Raw genomic sequence first — 17,363 nt, 5'->3', positions numbered from 1 at the left:
AGTTGGGCAATTCCACAATGAAATCCATAGATATGTGAGTCCAGGGCCTCTCTCCATTGGGTATGGGTTGTAGGAGGCCCACTGGAAGGTGTTGTGGAGTCTTACTCTGAGAACACACGGGACAGGCAGCTACAAAGGCAGTAACATCAGCCCGTAGACTAGGCCAGAATTGTTGGGAGATGGCCCAAATGAGTTGATTCTTCCCAGGATGGCCAGCTGCCTTGGGAGAATGGTAAGTCTGGAGCACTGCAGTACGGAGACTCTCTGGGACAAAGCAGCGGTCACAAGGTTTATCAGGAGGAGCATGGACCTGAGCAGCAAGAATTTTGTCACCCAAAGGAGAAGTAAGACTGGTGCGAACCATAGCCAAGATACGATCAGGAGGAATCATAGGAACCAGAACCGACTCAGACTTGGAAGTGGAGGAAAATTGTCATGAGGCATCAGCCCTTATATTCTTAGTACCGGGTAAGAATGAGACAATGTAATTAAAGCTCGACAAGAAAAGAGCCCATCGCGCCCTTCTGGGAGAGAGTCGCTTAGCCTCAGACAAGAAAGTAAGATTCTTATGGTCAGTAGGAATAAGAACGGGCACAGTGGTACCTTCAAGGAGATGTCTCCATTCTTTCAGGGCTAAAATGATCGCCAACAGCTCTCCGTCACCAATCTCATAATTGCATTCAGCAGGTGACAATTTCTTGGAAAAGTAACCACACGGATGCATAGCGCTCTCAGAGTTAGTACGTTGAGACAGAAGGGCCAACTCCAGTCTCTGAAGGATCAACTTCTAGGATAAAAGGCAACGTAGGATCAGGATGTGCCAACACAGGAGCAGAAACAAAGGCAGCCTTGAGAGTCTCAAAGGCCTTAATGGACTCCGGAGACCAACTGTGGGTTACCGTCCTTTCTGGTCATATCAGTCAGAGGCTTGACCAGAGACGAGAAGTTACGAATAAACTTCCGATAGTAGTTGGCAAAGCCAAGTAAACGCTGCAGAGGACGTAGACCCACGGGTCGAGGCCACTGTAGGACTGCCGACAGTTTCTCTGGGTCCATTGAAAAACCAGCAGTGGAAATGACATAGCCCAAGAATGTAACCTGTTCACGATGGAACTCGCACTTCTCCAGTTTACAATAGAGATTGTTCTCCCTTCGTTTTTGAAGTACACGACAGACATCTGGCTCTCCAGGGACTTGGAAAATATGAGGATATCATCGAGATAAACCACCACACACAATTGCAAGAAATCTCGGAGGACATCGTTAATAAATTCCTGGAAAACTGCCAGGGCGTTACAAAGTCCAAAAGGCATTACCAGGTATTCATAATGGCCTGTTCTGGTATTAAACGCAGTTTTCCACGCGTCGGCCTCCTTAATGCGCATGAGATTGTATGCCCCTCTCAGGTCAAGCTTTGTGAAAACCGTTGCTCCCTTAGGGCGGTCAAATAATTCTGTAATCAATGGAATCGGGTAGGCATTCTTAGTTGTGACACGATTGAGACCCCTATAATCTATACAAGGTCTCAGTTCACCACTCTTCTTTTTCACAAAGAAGAAACCAGCACCAGCAGGAGATGAGGACTTGCAGATGAAACCTTGAGAAAGTGCGTCAGCAACATACTCCTCCATGGCCTTATCCTCCAAGACCGACAAAGGGTAAACCCAGCCACGAGGAGGTATGGCACCAGGTTGAAGGTCAATTGAGCAATCATAAGGCCGGTGTGGAGGCAAACTACCGGCTTGACCTTTATCAAAGACATTGCCAAAATCACGGTACTCCTCCAGCAGGGAGGGGAGTGAAGCGGTGCACAGGGCCTTGGATACCTTCAGGAAGCATGTCTCACTGCATTGTGGTGACCAGGAGAGAACCTCAGCACAGAGCCAATCAAAAGAGGGGTTGTGCCTCTGTAACCAAGGATAACCAATAACCAGCGGAAATTTGGGTGAGGAAATAACTTGGAATTGGATTATCTCATGGTGAAGAGCCCCTACGGCCATGGACAATGGAACCGTCTCATGGGTCACATGGGCAGGCTGTAAAGGTCTCCCCCCAAGAGCCTCAATGGCAAGTGGAGTGTCACGCAGCTGCAGCGGAATCGTGTGCTGCAAAACAAAAGCAGCATCAATCAGCAGCCCCAGAGTCGATTAGCGCCTGTATCTCGATGGACGACTCAGCCCAAGAAAGAGTGACCAAAACCAGGGGCTTATCTTTCTGGATAACTGGGGACAAAACAACGCTACCTAAGGTCTGTCCATGACAGGACCGCAAGGGTCGGGTGTTCCCTGGACGGGTAGGACAAGACTTCAAAAAGTGACCTGCCTGGCCACAATAAAGGCACAATCTCTTCCTCCTCCTAAAGGCTCTCTCATCCGTAGAGAGACGCGTGAAGCCCAGGTGCATGGGTTCATCTTCACTGACCAACTCGGTACCAGGGGGCATAGGAGGTGAGGGAGGCATGGGTGGGACTACAAAGCTCATAGGCAAACATACAGGAGGCTTCCGCAAGTGCTCCTTAAGAGAAAGTCTTTCTCTGAGTCTGGAGTCAATGAGGATGGCAAATGAGATCAAGCTCTCCAACTCAGTGGGTATATCTCGGGCTGCTATCTCATCCTTGATGGAATCCGAGAGACCATGAGAAAAAGCAGTGTCATTGTTCCAAGCAACCTCTGCTGCCAGAGTACGGAATTCAATGGCGTAGTCGGCAACAGTTCTCGTACTCTGTTTAATGGACATGAGGCACTTGGCAGCAGAAGCGGAGAGTGCGGGAACGTCAAAAACTCTTTTAAAGGAGGCCACAAACTGAGGATAACTCAAGACAACAGGTTTTTGCGTCTCCCATAGAGTTAGCCCAGGCCAAGGCTCTCTCAGAAAGTAAAGATATCACGAAACCTACTTTGCTTCTGTGCATGGGAAACGCCTGGGGCAGCATTTCGAAGTATATCCCAACCTGATTGAGAAACCCTCTGCATTGAACTGGATCGCCCCCAAATCGCTGGGGAAGCGGAGCAGAACCAGACATACCTCTTAGAGAGGAAATACTCGAGGCGGGTGCCTGCACAGAGACTGGCGCAGCAGCAGGGACAGCCTGCGACTCAGGTTGTACCTGAGCAGCCACCGTGGGGGATTCCAGGTGAGCCGTGCGATTCAGGAACGTTTGTAACGCCAAGGCAAACTGATCCATGCGGTGATCTTGCTCATCCAATCTGGAAAAAATATTACCAACAAGTGGATTGACTGTATCTTCTGAATTCATGGCCTTCACCTACTGTCAGGAACCATGAAACAGACAGAGACAGAAGTACAATCAAATCACACTTGTTTATTAATAAAAATAAAAAGGCAAGTCCAGTAGCCAGATCGGGTAGTCAGCCAGTCCAAAGTTCATAAACCAAATTGGGTAATCAGTCAGTCCAGACGTCTGGGAGAGCAACTTCAAGCAGGATAGAAGCCAGGAGGGATGTCAGCAAGCCAGTCTTGAAACAAACAGCAGGAGATGGTTCCTAGTGATGTGACCAACGCGAAGGCAAAGGAAAGAGTGAGTTGGAAGGCTTTAAATAGGCAGGTCAGACGAGCATCATTGGGAACAGCTGGTAACTGTAGAAAGAGAAGAGAACTGGCAATTAGCCGACAGCTGAGTGGCCAGCCCAGAGGAGGAAGGGCTAAGCCAGCCCTGAAAGTCCTCTGCACAATGTGCACCTAAAGCTACCTGGAGACAACTACTGGTGTTTTCATACTAATAATACTATAGGCAGGTAGTTGATTCTGCTAGCTGCAGTATAATCAGTATATATATACATCCCAGCTTTGTGCAGCTACATCTTACTGCAGGCCATTAGTATGTCTGGAAGGCCAACAAGAAGAGGCAGTCAGTCACAAGCCAATAAAAGAGGGCAAGCAGGCTCTGTGTCTAGAGTCAACAGTGCTGGTTGTGGACACAGTGCATCCTCATCAGCATATGGCCGTGGGACACGCTTGTCCTTTTTTTTTGGCAGCTGGCCACGTTGAGCCGCAACATGCCGAAGACTTGGTAGAGTGGATGACCAAGTTGTCCTCATCCTCCTCATCCGCTCTCACCCAGGCTCAGGGTACTTTGTCTGGCAAAGCAGCTGCCAACGCGGCCTCTTCCCTCGTCTCAATGGCATCAGTCACTCCTTCCCTAGCCCCATCATGTCCTCCTGAGGAGTCCCAAGAACTGTTTGACCACAGTGTTGGGTACATGCTTCAGGAGGTTGCCCAGCGTTTTGAAGGCTCCAATGATGGTACCCAGCTAGAGGAAGTAGAGGCAGTAACATGAGCCCAAAGAGAGGGGGTGCCCAAGAAGGACAGCAATCTGGCAGTCATGTTCCCCCAGCTGCAGCATACTGCCAGGTTTTCTCGAGTGATGAGGAGGGAGGGTATAATGAGGTCACTGAGGTGGGTGCCTGATAGGAGAGGAGAAGGACACCTCCAATGAGGCAGGATGCCCTCTAGGGACCACCTTAAGGGCAGCACATGACTGCATCACACCGCAGAGCTCCACATGTGCAGGGCGCTGTTGTCTCTGTGCGTTATTCCAAAAGTTCTTTGGTGTGGGCCTTTTTTGAGACAAGTGCATCAGATCGCACCGCTGCTATTAGCAACATATGTCTCAAGCATATCTTGCGTGGCCAAAACATCACCCGCTTGGGCACCACATACTTGACCAGACATATGTTGACCTGCCATGCAGTTTGTTGGCAAGCGTACCTAAAAGACCCACACCAAAGAAGAAAGCGGACCGCTCCTTGCTCCTCATCAGCTGGGATCTCCAACCCCACTATACCTTCAGTCCTCTCTGAAACCTCCACTGAGAGGAATGAAGGTGTAGAATTAGGTGTGTCACAGCCAAGTACTTGTGGGCAATCTGCTATCGGTACACCGACGTCAGATTGTACCAGGCAAATTTCCCTGCCCCGGCTACTGCACCACCGAAAAAAGTTCGCTCCCAGCCATCCACATGCCCAGCGGTTGAATTTTAGCTTGGCTAAATTGCTAGCACTTCAACTGCTGCCTTTTCAGTTGGTAGACTCTGCCCCCTTCCGTGAGTTTGTGGAATGTGTTCCTCAGTGGCAGGTTCCCAAATGCCACTTTTTCTGATGTAAAGTGATTCCGGCTCTCTACCTGGCATGTGAAAGGCAATGTCTTGGCCTCGCTGGACAGGATGGTCAGTGGTAAGGTGCATATTACTGCTGACTTATGGTCCAGCAAGCATGGACAGGGACGTTACCTATCTTTCCCGGCGCATTGGGTGACTCTGCTGGCAGCTGGGAAGGATGCAGGACAAGGTGCAGTAGTGTTGGAGGTTGTTACTACTGGTGATTCTGACACACCTCTCTTCTCCACCCCCTGCTCTTCTTCCTCCATGGCCTCTTCCTGTGCTTTGTCCTTGGAACCAGTGGTGCTCCGTAGGCGTTCAAGGGGCATCACCCAGTGACCCCGCCCCATGCCTATATAAGTCGTTGCGCACTGTGTCCACAGCATTACAGCGGGAGAGAGCATCGTGTCAACATCGGAAGAACAGAAGAAAGAAGAAGAAAAAGATGACGACGACGAAGGAAAAAAACGGGCCACCGCCAGCAAAAGAGCAGAAGATAGCAGAGGAGCCCGGGAGAAGAATCAGAGTGGGAGAAGAGGCCGGAGAGAGTGGAGGAGTTGGAAGAGATCCCCGAAGACGGAAGAGACCCCCAGAGCTGCCTAATAAACTACTTTAAAAACCTGTCTAGCGCTCGCTCGTCCCCACCCCCTTTCCTGACTGGCTGCGTGCTCGGATAAGGGTCTGGTATGGATTTTGGGGGAAGCCCCACGCCGTTTTTTTCAATACCAGACGACGGGCTCGCAAGGCGTCAATCTCGCCGATAAAATCGGCGAGATTGACTTCCTTTTCTAGTCCTGTCGTAACTCATCACGTTCAAAATGAAGGGACTTTAGTCCCTGTGGGGGCAAGTCCGTTCATTTGGAAGTCTGCTGGAACTCCATCGGGAAGACCGGCGGACCTAGTCTGCCGGAAAGTCCGGTCATGTGTGGGCAAGTCTGTTAGTTCGAAAGTCTGTTGGACCTAGTCTGCGGGAAAGTTTGGTCGTGTGTACAGGGCATTAGTGACCCAGAGGATTCTGGACTGAAGCCTCAGCAAACCTACGCTGCATGGCCTCCCTGATACTGCAAAGCATGCGGGAGGATCCTCGTATTCGTGGTATCAAGGAGAGGGATCATTACTGGCTGGCAACCCTCCTTGATCCACGTTACAAGGGTAAGGTTGCAGACCTTATCTTGCCATTGCAGAGGATGAAACATCTTCAGGAGGCCTTGCAGAAAGGATTGTGCAATGTGTTTCCAGAGCGTGGGAGGTTGCAAATTCCTGGTCCCGGACAACGTGTTGCTGAGGCTTCGGTCAGTCACAGAAGGAGCGGTGGAGAAGGTGGCCGTCTGACTGATCCGTTCAGACAATTTTTTAGTCCGCAGCCCCAAGGTATGATCGGTTCCAGCAACCATCGCCAGCGTCTGATTTACATGAATACCTAGGAACAAGATCAGACTTGGACACCTTTCCCACCGAAAATCCTCTGGGTTACTGGGTCTTGAGGATGGATCACTTGCCAGAGCTTGCACAGTATGCAATTGAGCTACTGGCCTGTCCTACATCCAGCGTTGCTGGAGGCTTTGTAACCGATCACAGTGGAGCCCTGCATAGGTGGGGGTAAGGGCGGGGTCAGGGGCTGCCAATCACAGTTGGGCACACTGGCACAGGACTGAGCTGTCCTTACTGTTAGTGACACTTGTTCAGGAGGAAGGCAGTGGAGGGGAAGGGACAGGGAGTGGATATAAAAACCAGTCTCTGGCTGAGGGATGCTGCAGGAAAATGGATGGGGCTGTCTCTCATGTTGGTGGTTACTGGCTGCAGAAAAGGGTTGTGGCATGGTAGCTGTGCCTCTCCCTGCAGCTGAAGTTCCAGTCCCCCCCCCCCCACACTGATTGACAACCTCTTCTCTCCTACCTTCCCTTCCATCGGTTCCATACAGCGCTCGTGAGGCCTCCTCTGCCGTACCTTCCTCTTCCTCTCCTCGCCACTGCATGCCAGATGCCTCCATAGGGCACTCCAGTAGTGGGGGGTGCTCAATCTGTGTCTCTGGAGCAGCGAGAATTGTGCTTTGGCTGCTGGAATTTCCTGCTCTTCTTCTCTTCTCTGAACTTCCTTTTTATATGCTCTTCGTACGTGTTGTACTTCACTGCGTTCTTGACGTTTGGAATTTCCAACAACATTTGTGTGACCCTGTGTATGCAAGACAAGTTTGAGCCAACATCCTTCGGAAAAAAATCCAAGGTTTTGTTGTTGGAAAGTCCGATTGTGTACGGGGTATTAGACTCTGGTATATCAGGGGCCTGTGCTCCATTCTGTCCTCTGACCCCTCCTCATTGACCTCTCTGTTTGACAGCCCCGCTTTCCCCCAGGGCACGGGAGCAACGACATTGGGATCATTCAAACGCCACAAGCACACTTTTTTGTACACCCACTACAGGATACTCCAGCAGGTTCTCGTGATTGGCTTACCACCCTTCACTTATCCACGTTCACAAAAAGCTTATATGCTTCCTCCCAAATACACTGCTCCTATACTGAATATCAAAGGCTGTGCTCCCTCTCTCTGAAACACCCAACATCTTCTCTCATCTCTATACAGTCTCCTACAAGCCCTTACACATGGCTTGCCATCTTACACTAGGATGTGGTCTGCAGACTTCGGAAAGGACGTCTCCAGAGTGGATTGGCAAACCTCATTTCATTTTACCCACAAGGCAATGATATCCTGCTATTCCCAAGAAAAGAATTACAAGATCCTGTCTCGATGGTACAGGGACCATCCACATTACACAAATTTTTTCTGTCAACTCCAGCCTCCTGTTGGCTCTATAACTGGGCTACAGGGACCTATCTACATGTCTGGTGGGAATGTGAGAGGATCCACCCCTTCTGGACCCAGGTATTTCAAAGTTAAAATAAAATTTATGAGGAAACTTTATCACCTACCCCAATGATCGCCCTCCTCTCAATACTCCCTGGGTCTATAACATTGCATAAACGGAATCTCCTATGTTTTGTTATATCTTCAGCAAGACAGCTCATTCCAAACACTACTCCTCCTCTGTCACGATGGGTCTTGATCATGAATGACACTATGAGAATAGAGGAGATGTTGGCCTTAGACAACGACACCTTTGATAAGCACAAGCTGTTGTGGTCCATTTGGCTCCACTTCAGATACTCTCATGACCATTCTCTCGACCCTGACAGGGTAACCCTAATACGCAGCCTAACCATAGGTAGGGTTGAGGTGTTTACCCATTGGGTTCCCACCCTCTGACCATTATCTACCTCTACATATGAGTGTCTCCCGGCTTTTTTTCCCTTTCTTTACATCCTTCTCTCACTCTATCTATGCCCTTACTTGGGTCATGTCCTCCGTTTATTTGATTGAGTCTGCCCTTTTATTTTCTAATTAGTTCTCCTTATAGTTTTATGATCAACAAGGCTCTCCAGCCAGAACTACTCCTCGCAACAGACGACAGTTATCAACCCTTACAGTACATTGTTTGTTAGTGGGAGTCAATCTATGGGCGATAGCCATCAGGTTGACTCATTGCCTATGTTTACTAGCAGTTGTCACTAAGTTGTAACTTTTATGTTGTTCCTTGTGATATTTGTGAAATTGACAATAAACACATTTTTAACCCTAAATTTTCTGGTCTCATGGGTAATTGGGGCAAGTCACAAATTCTGCCATTAAAGATTCAGTCTCTGACCCTGAGGGCCCCTGTAGGTGAGGTGAAATATTTGAGCTTAACCCTATCACAGCGTCTATTGGACTTTATTCCCCTAAACTTTACTCCAATACTACAAACCCTTAAACACCGTACACAAGCCTGGCGTAACCTGACGCTTTCTCTGATTGAAAAAATGTATTTGTTATAAATGAAATTTCTCCCCCTCTTTTTATACATCTTCAGGAGCTCGCCCGTTTGGATTCCCAAGACTATTTTTCAGGCCATAGAGTAGTTTCAGATATCCTTTGGGGTGGGAGGGGGGCCTTGTCTTAGATTACAAGTGCTACAGCAGCTCTGGAAAAAATGGGGGTTGGCGGTACCCCATGTTGCAAGATATTTCTTGGCAGGACAATTAGTATTTGCCCATGGGTGATTGTGAATAGAAATAATAATTGCGTCTACCCAAAAAATAACAAAAAAGGTAAGCATCTAAACACGAATGTGACAAAAATTTGAAAAAGTGATGAAGGTAAAAGAGTAGCGCTAAATAATCAAACTGATGCAATATATGTAAATCACTCATGCCCAAACTCCTTCCCTAGAGACTGAACTTCTGATTGTACGTAAAAAAATCGCAGATCTAATGCTATTTAAAGCAAAAGCACAAATACAGATCTGCAGGAGAATATCCCATGAGTCTGGCAATAAATGTGGAAAAGTCTTTCCTCAGATAACAAGTCTTGGGGAATTATATACCTCATATAATTTCGCCAAATAGACAAAAAAATGCTCCCTCCCTAAGGATATCGCGAGGGAATTTCAAAGATATTATACATCTTTATACAATCTCCAGAAGGACTTTCCCCCTTTGACTCAGACAGAAGAATATCTAGTTAACTCTCAAATGCCTAAATTATCACCGGAGGTAAGTAAACTATTAGATGAACCTTTTACACTGGAGGAGATCCAAAAGGCGATTGGATCCATCAAAATAGGAAAGGCCCCAGGCCCAGATGGCTTCATCATCGCATACTATAAGATCTTATTAACATCCCTTGACAAATATATGCAGAAGTTTTTTAATGGCCTGGGACTTGATACAACATTCCCTCACAATACACTAACGGCATTTATTGCAGTAATACCCAAGGAGGGAAAAGATCCTACCGCATGTGGCAGTTATAGGCCCGAATTCGATGCTTAACACCGATCTTAAAATATTTACGAAAATCCTAGCCACCAGAATTCAAGAGCACATTCCAACTTTGATCCACTTGGATCAGGTTGGATTTGTGCCTACTCGTGAAGCTAGGGATAACACAATTAAAGTGTTAAACCTTTTACATGTGGTAAACAAGAACTATATCCCCTGTATATTTTTAGGAACCAACGCCGAAAAGGCTTTCGATGGGGTTGACTGGCAGTTCATGACGGTGGTTCTGAGATATGTGGGGATCGGGACATCATGATCAACCGTATATGTACACTATACTCGGAACCCTCAGCCCGAGTAAGAGACAAAGGGGTGCTATTGGAGCCCTTTATGATTAAGAACGGCACAAGACAAGGCTGCCCCCTAACGCCACTCCTATTTGCTTTGTCACTAGAGCCCTTTCTATGCATGGTCCGGTTAAATCCGGATATAGGTGGAGTGAAGATAGGGGACACCCAGCAAAAGGTATCTGCATATGCGGACAATATGATGTTCTGACTTACAAATCCTATGATTTCTCTACCGATCCGTCTTCATAAATTCTATAGATATGGTATCCTGTCAAATTTGAAGATCAATTTTAATAAGTCGGAGGTGATGTGGGTGAGCATAAGTCACTCCAAGCTTGTAAAACTTCAGACTAGTTTTAACTTCAAGTGGACAACAGCAGCTCTGAGATATTTAGGGAAACTTATTCCCCCCAATATATTCCAAATATTTGACCTAAACTTTCCACCTTTGTAAGCCCTTGTACACACGGTCGGAGATTCAGACGGAATGTGTCCCATCCGACCGTTTTGTTGGATATTCCGACTGTGTGTGGTCTGCATCGGACTGTTTCCGTCGGAATATCCGACGGACCAACTTTTCCAACTTGCCGGTAAAATTTTCCGACAAAATGCTCCGATCGGATATACTCCGATCATGTGTAGCCTACTCCGACGGACAAAGTGCCATGCATGCTCAGATCAAATTCCTAGACCAAAGCTATTGGCTACTAGCCTGAACGTAGTCCTGTCGTAACAAAATAACGTCATCATGTTATGTACAATCGGATTTTCCGACAACTTAGTCCGACCGTGTGTATGCAACATCACTTCTGGACCTCTTCCGGAATTAATCCGTCTGAATTACTCCGACGGATTTGGTTGTCGGAATCTCCTACCGTGTGTACAAGGGCTTAAAAGATACAAGGTGTTTACTTAACAAACAGCATATGGGAATGCATTCCTGGTTTGGGAGGTACAACATCTTTAAGATGTGCATTCTTCCCAAATTCTTGTATCTCCTTCAGGCACTACCGATATACATTCCCTCTAAATATTTCGATCAAGTGGCAACAATGCTTTCTGAGTTTATCTGGGCCCATAATTGACCGAGATTGAATAGACAACAACTCTCACTTTCAAAAACCTACGGTGGATTGGGAGTATCCGATATACGGAAATATCAACAGGCGATACATCTAACTAGGCTTATTGATTGGAACCGCCATCAAACAACTAAACTATGGCCAAAATTGGCACAAGCTCAAAGTAATATTTTGCTTACTAGGGCACCTTGGTGTAACTCGTTAATTTCAAACGATATAAAGAATCACCCGATTGTGTGGTTGACATTACTTTTTACTTAGTACCCTCTTATATAAATTTACTCTTCTCTGTATCCGATATTGGGGAACTCCGCATTCCCTACAGGAATCCAGGAGCCAGTCTTTTACTCATTAAGGCAAAATGGTCGCCTTCAGGTATCACACTTTCTGACTGACAATAGGTGGCCGATGATGTCAGAATTAATGGACATAACAGGTCTTTGTAGATTGGAGAGCCTTTCAATTGACTCACTTTTTTCGCTCGCTACCTCCTCCGGACAGTTTTAGTCAAAATCTCACCAGGTATGAGACATATTATTCAGAGGAGGGTCCCCTGCCACATCGGCTACATATAAGTTACTGACTAGGCCAGATGATGATTATCAGCTTCCATGCATTAGTGTATGGGAGACAGATGTAGCTTTACACAGGGGTCTTCTATATGCACTAAGATACAGGAGACAAACTTTAAAGTTGTTACCAGATGGTACCAAACCCCGGTAAAACTGCAAAAGATATATCCCCTTTATCGGATCGGTGCTGGAGATGCCAGGAGGATAGGGGAACAATTCTCCATGTCTTCTGGCTTTGTCCAAAACTTGAAGATTATAGGAAGACGATTCAACAAGTAACCCAAAAATTTACGGAAAGTAGAATTCCTAATGATCCGGCTTTTTTTCTGCTCCACACATCTAATATCCCCAAAATTTTTTAAAAAAAATCAGTCCTTCGCCATCTTCAAAAGGTAGAGGAAACTAAGAAAATGGAGGATTTAATTTTCAGTAAACGTTATACTAAGACATGGACCTCTTGGAACCTGTATATCGGATGAGGGACGGGCCCTGTTTGAAAGCGATGTGGTAGACTAAATAAACGTAAAATCACAGGGCTAATTAGAAGAAATTTGGGGATACAAACGGATCTCTCTGGACTGAGTAATAACTTGAGGAGAGCAAGTTCGCCTCCTCCTTATCCCCCTGCCATCTAAATTATAATTTGCCCCATCACCTTTTTTTTTTGTTGTTTTCTTCTTTTCAGGGATTTTCTTTTTTCTTTCAGTATATTAAGCTTGAGAAAATTTGAGGCTAGAGGCATACGGACACATAAGGCAATAGGTTATAACATGACGGAATAGACACTGAGTTAGTTGGAAATGGGGTGTTATTGATGTTTGCGGTGCTTAAACGCCAATACCATCATCCTAACTCGCATCTATTTCACTATCTCTAGTTCAGGTATGTTTTATCTGCCCAATTTGGGTCTTCCAGCCAAGACCTTCCTAAAGCCCTATCTACTACATATAAACAACTGTTCATAGTTAATACCAATGTTTTGGCCTCTTGTCACACTGCCTGGTTGTCAGACTTCCCACAGCTTGATAGTGATGACTGGGATGATGTATTGAGCTCAACGTACCCGTTAGAACCCAAAAAGGTGATCCATAAGCTACTTACCCTGCTGTTGTACGATGCATGTAAAATAATAATTTTGTCATGGAAGAAACTGGTGTTAATAATTAATACTTTACCGCTGTACAAAGCTACATATCTTAGTAGAGGGGTACCATCTAAATTTAAAAAAAAATGTGAGGTGGTTGGATTAATGATAATTCTACAGCATCGGACTAATTATTTTTAGGTTAAAGGTATATAAGGTACTGAGTATATGTGGGCCTTGGTGAGCAACCGGATTAGTCCCTGTTGGTATTACTGGGGTGATGTGATTTTAATCTGTAAGTGCTTCATTTGTGCTCTTTATTAATGTAGGTTGTCATAATTATGGTCTGGGAGCTGCATTTTTCACTGGTGCTGATGCTCTGTAGTGCTGAATGTTTATATGTTTGACTTTATTATGAAAATGCAAACAAAATTTTAAACAGAGTGCCCTAAGACTCTTTTGCCTGAGCCCTCTCTGCTTGTGGCCACCACGTGGGTGAATAGGGCCCAGGGGGCACACACTGCAGCAGTGGGTGAGGAGTGAAATGGCTGCAATGTAAAAATCACCTGGTTGTGGGTTGCCTGAACACACCAGTTCACCTGGGCCACTTACCCCCCTGGTGGAGCAGACTCAGTGACCAGTCCGAACTGAAAGTGACAAAATGGCACCCAGCCCTGCCCCTTGACTGGGCATGTGTGCATCCACTGAAGGACCCCAGGGGTGACATGGGGCAAGCCTGCATGAATTAGGCATGGCAGCTGCAATAGGATACAACATGTGGGCAAAAATGGCAACAAAGGGGCATACAATAGGCACCCACAACCAAAAGGGTGCTTGCTAGACTTGAACATCTGCTCCTCCTATCCCCGGGAACCCCAAATGGAGACAAGTGTGAGGAAAGCAGACAAGGCATAACCATATACATTCTTAAAAGGCTAGGTCCAGACTTACCATCCTAAGGACTGAGAATCACAGATGTGGATATTGGACACCCTTCTTGACCCACTCTGGATGGGTGTACCCCCAAAGGGTCACACCTTATGGAATGCTACTGCATTGAACCTGTAGCGAACCCTGCGGCCGACTTCACATGATGTAAAAAGTACCAAGAGGAGCACCAAAAGCAGAGCCCAGTATCAAAGCCACATTATAGGTAGGCCCCACTTCTCCTCTAGTGGAGTCCAGGCACAGTCCCTGTCGCATGTCAATGGCACTGATCTGGACGCAATTCATGCAGTCTGATAGACTAGTATGTACAGTGCATCTGGAAAGTATTCACAGAGCTTCACTTTTTTCACATTTTGCTATGTTACAGCTGTATTCCAAAATTGATTAAATTCATTATTTTCCTCAAAATTCTACAAAAAATACCCCATAATGACAACATGAAAAAAGTTTCTTTGAAATCCTGGCAAATTTATATATGAAAAAATAAAAATCATATGTACATAAGTATTCCCAGCCTTTGATCAATACTTTGCTTGGCACACCTATTTTTGAGCAGTTTCTCCCATTCTTCTTTGCAGGACCTCTCAAGCTCCATCAGGTTGGATGGAGAGCGTTGGTGCACAGCCATTTTTCAGATCTCTCCAGACATGTTTAATGGGGTTCAAGTCTGGGCTCTGCCTGGGCCCCTTAAGGACATTCACAGAGTTGTCCCATAGTCACTCCTTTATTATGTTGGCTGTGTGCTTAGGGTCATTGTCCTGTTGTAAAATGAACCTCTCATGGTTATGCAATAGTTTGTCTGCTTACTTGTGTCCATGTGTTCATCTCTAGAGACCAGCCGACCCTCACCTGACTGCTTTTGTAATCCATCCTCTGGCATGACTCCACCCTAGCTTCTATCAGAGAACTCTATATTAACCTGTGCACTGCAGGCCAACCCTGCTGATCAACCATTGCGTATTCCTTTGTGTGTTTAGCTTCCTGTTACCTGCCGTGTGCTCTTCTGTTGTTCCGTTACCGACTTTGGCGTGTCCTTGACTATCCCTGTTTGCCTGTGATCCTGACCTATTGGCGTGTCCCTGAATATTCCTGTCTGCTTGTGGCCCCGACCTTGGCTTTATCCCTCACTATCCCTATCCTCCTGTTGTCTACTGTGGGTGCGAGCTGGGGGTCGCGACCTGGAGCCAGTTGCAGCCAAGTCCATCCTCACCACTAGAGGCTCTGGTGAACACCTGCTGGCTCTTAGACTCCGCGCCCCAGGGAATCATATGCTCTGACCTCAGTGGGATCTGTCTCCCGTCCACAGCAGTCAGCGTTAGGGTCCACAACCTTGCGGTGCACTCCTGATCCCTACAGTGTGCATCTGTCACCTCGCCTCAAGGTGACCTGCAGAACCTCAGCTTAAGGTCCAGAGTGCTCTCGAGCAGGTATTATTTTTAATCAAGGATGTCTCTGTACTTTGCTGCTTCCATATTTCACTGAATCTTGACTGGTCTCCCACTTCTTGCCGCTGAAAAACATCCCCACATCATGATCCTGCCACCACCATGCTTCACTGTAGGGATGGTATTGGCCAGGTGAAGGGCGGTGCCTGGTTTCCTCCAGACATGACACTTGCCATTCAGGCCAAAGAGTTCATCAGACCAGAGATCTCTCATGGTCTGAGAGTCATTCAGGCAAACTCCAGGCGGGCTGTCTTATGCCTTTTATTGAGGAGTGGCTTCTGTCTGGTCACTCTACCATACAGGCCTGATTGGTGGAGTGCTGTAGAGATGGTTGTTCTTCTGGAAGGTTCTCCTCTCTCCACAGAGAAACGATAGAGCTCTGTTGGAGTGACCATCAGGTTTTTGGTCATCTCCCTGACTAAGGCCCTTCTCCCTTGATCGCTAAGTTTGGCTGGGCAGCCCACTCTAGGAAGAGTCCTGGTGGTTTCAAACTTCTTCCATTTATGTATGGTGGAGGCCACTGTGCTCATTGGGACCTTCAATGCTGCAGAAATGTTCCTGTACCCTTCCACATATCTGTGCCTCAATACAATCCTGTCTCAGAGGTCTACAGACAATTCCTTGGACTTCATGGCTTGGTTTGTGCTCTAACATGCCCTGTTAACTGTGGGACCTTTTATATAGACAGGGGTGTGCCTTTCCAAATTATGTCCATTCAACTGAATTTACCAGAGGTGGACTCCAATCAAGTTACAGAAACATCAAGGGATGATCAGTGCAAACAGGATGCACCTGAGCTCAATTTTGAGTGTCATAGCAAAGGATGTGAATACTTATGTAGATGTGTTTTTATTTTATTTTTTATACATTTGCAAAAATTTCAAACGTCTTTCAGTTGTCATTATGGGGTATTGTTTATAGAATTTTGATGAAAATAATGAATTTAATCCATTTTGAAATAAGGCTGTAACATAACAAAATGTGCAAAAAGTGAAGTGTTGTGAATACTTTCCGAATGCACTGTAGATGTGTACTTTGAAATTGGAATTCACTCAGAAAAAATCACAAGTATAACAAATTACAGTTGAAAGGAGACACCCATCACATTAGGACACTAGCAAAAACTCAGAATTGCTATGTGCAGGAGAGGTTAGAGGTCACAACAGCTCTGTTCACCAGTGTCCAATCCCCTGAAGGTGGCATATAAACCAGTTATCTATGAATATGTCTGTGTCCTATACTGTACAATTAAAAAAATATATTTTCCATTCACAATGAGAAAAAACACAAATGCAACAAACAGTTTTATTAACTTTTAACAGTATGAACAAAATGCATCACGTGACAAACCACTAACAATCTTATGACAAACATTCTTATGTCTTTTGAACATAGAACAAATGATTAAATAGAAAGAAAAGGGACAGTTATCTAGCTTTACTTGGCACATCAATTCTGCTTATCGGTTTATCCTAAAAGACAAAGAATAAAAATATATTTATGGTTGGATTCTTAAAAACATATGTATACATTACTAAAAAATATTACGGTCTATACTCCTTAAATGGAAATCCCCTCAAGCCCCTTCTTTAAACTTCTGGAAGTCTGTTGTTGACAAAATTTTGCCATTGTATAAATTCCCCTACGAGTCTAGAGGATGCCCCAACAAAGGTATGGGACATCTGGACAAAGTCCAAGAACACTGTTGCCTTAACAGCAATGCCCCAAGATTGAGCACTGAGCTGCTTCTCATTACCTGATATAGGTGATTTCATTGTACTGTGGAGACATGTTCTGACATCTACTCAGTGCTTACTAGCAGTATTGAGTAAGGTTACTTTGGCAATGGTTGCCAATCAGCTAAGTTTTGTGTTTGTATTTTTTTATTTTTTATTCTTAAGCCTGGGTATGCCCAATAGGCTTTGTTACGTATACATTACCTTTTAAAATC

General features: G+C 45.8%; 1 protein-coding gene across 2 annotated transcripts in view; it reads right to left on the bottom strand.

Annotated features, from left to right (window-relative positions):
• Positions 1–16,703: 16,703 nt before the first annotated feature.
• TEX14 (testis expressed 14, intercellular bridge forming factor) overlaps positions 16,704–17,363 on the bottom strand; it is a 758,047-nt gene continuing 757,387 nt past the window's right edge. For both annotated transcript variants that reach the window (XM_077482232.1, XM_077482233.1), the window contains exon 28: positions 16,704–16,884. The gene's annotated coding sequence lies outside the window, so the exon portion shown is untranslated. The remainder of the gene's footprint in view (positions 16,885–17,363) is intronic.

The sequence above is a fragment of the Lithobates pipiens genome, unplaced genomic scaffold (assembly GCF_037356315.1).
Source record: "Lithobates pipiens isolate NorthernLeopardFrog02 unplaced genomic scaffold, aLitPip1_a1.2 Scaffold_16, whole genome shotgun sequence".
Taxonomy (NCBI): domain Eukaryota; kingdom Metazoa; phylum Chordata; class Amphibia; order Anura; family Ranidae; genus Lithobates; species Lithobates pipiens.
This window is presented reverse-complemented; position numbering and strand designations above follow the sequence as displayed.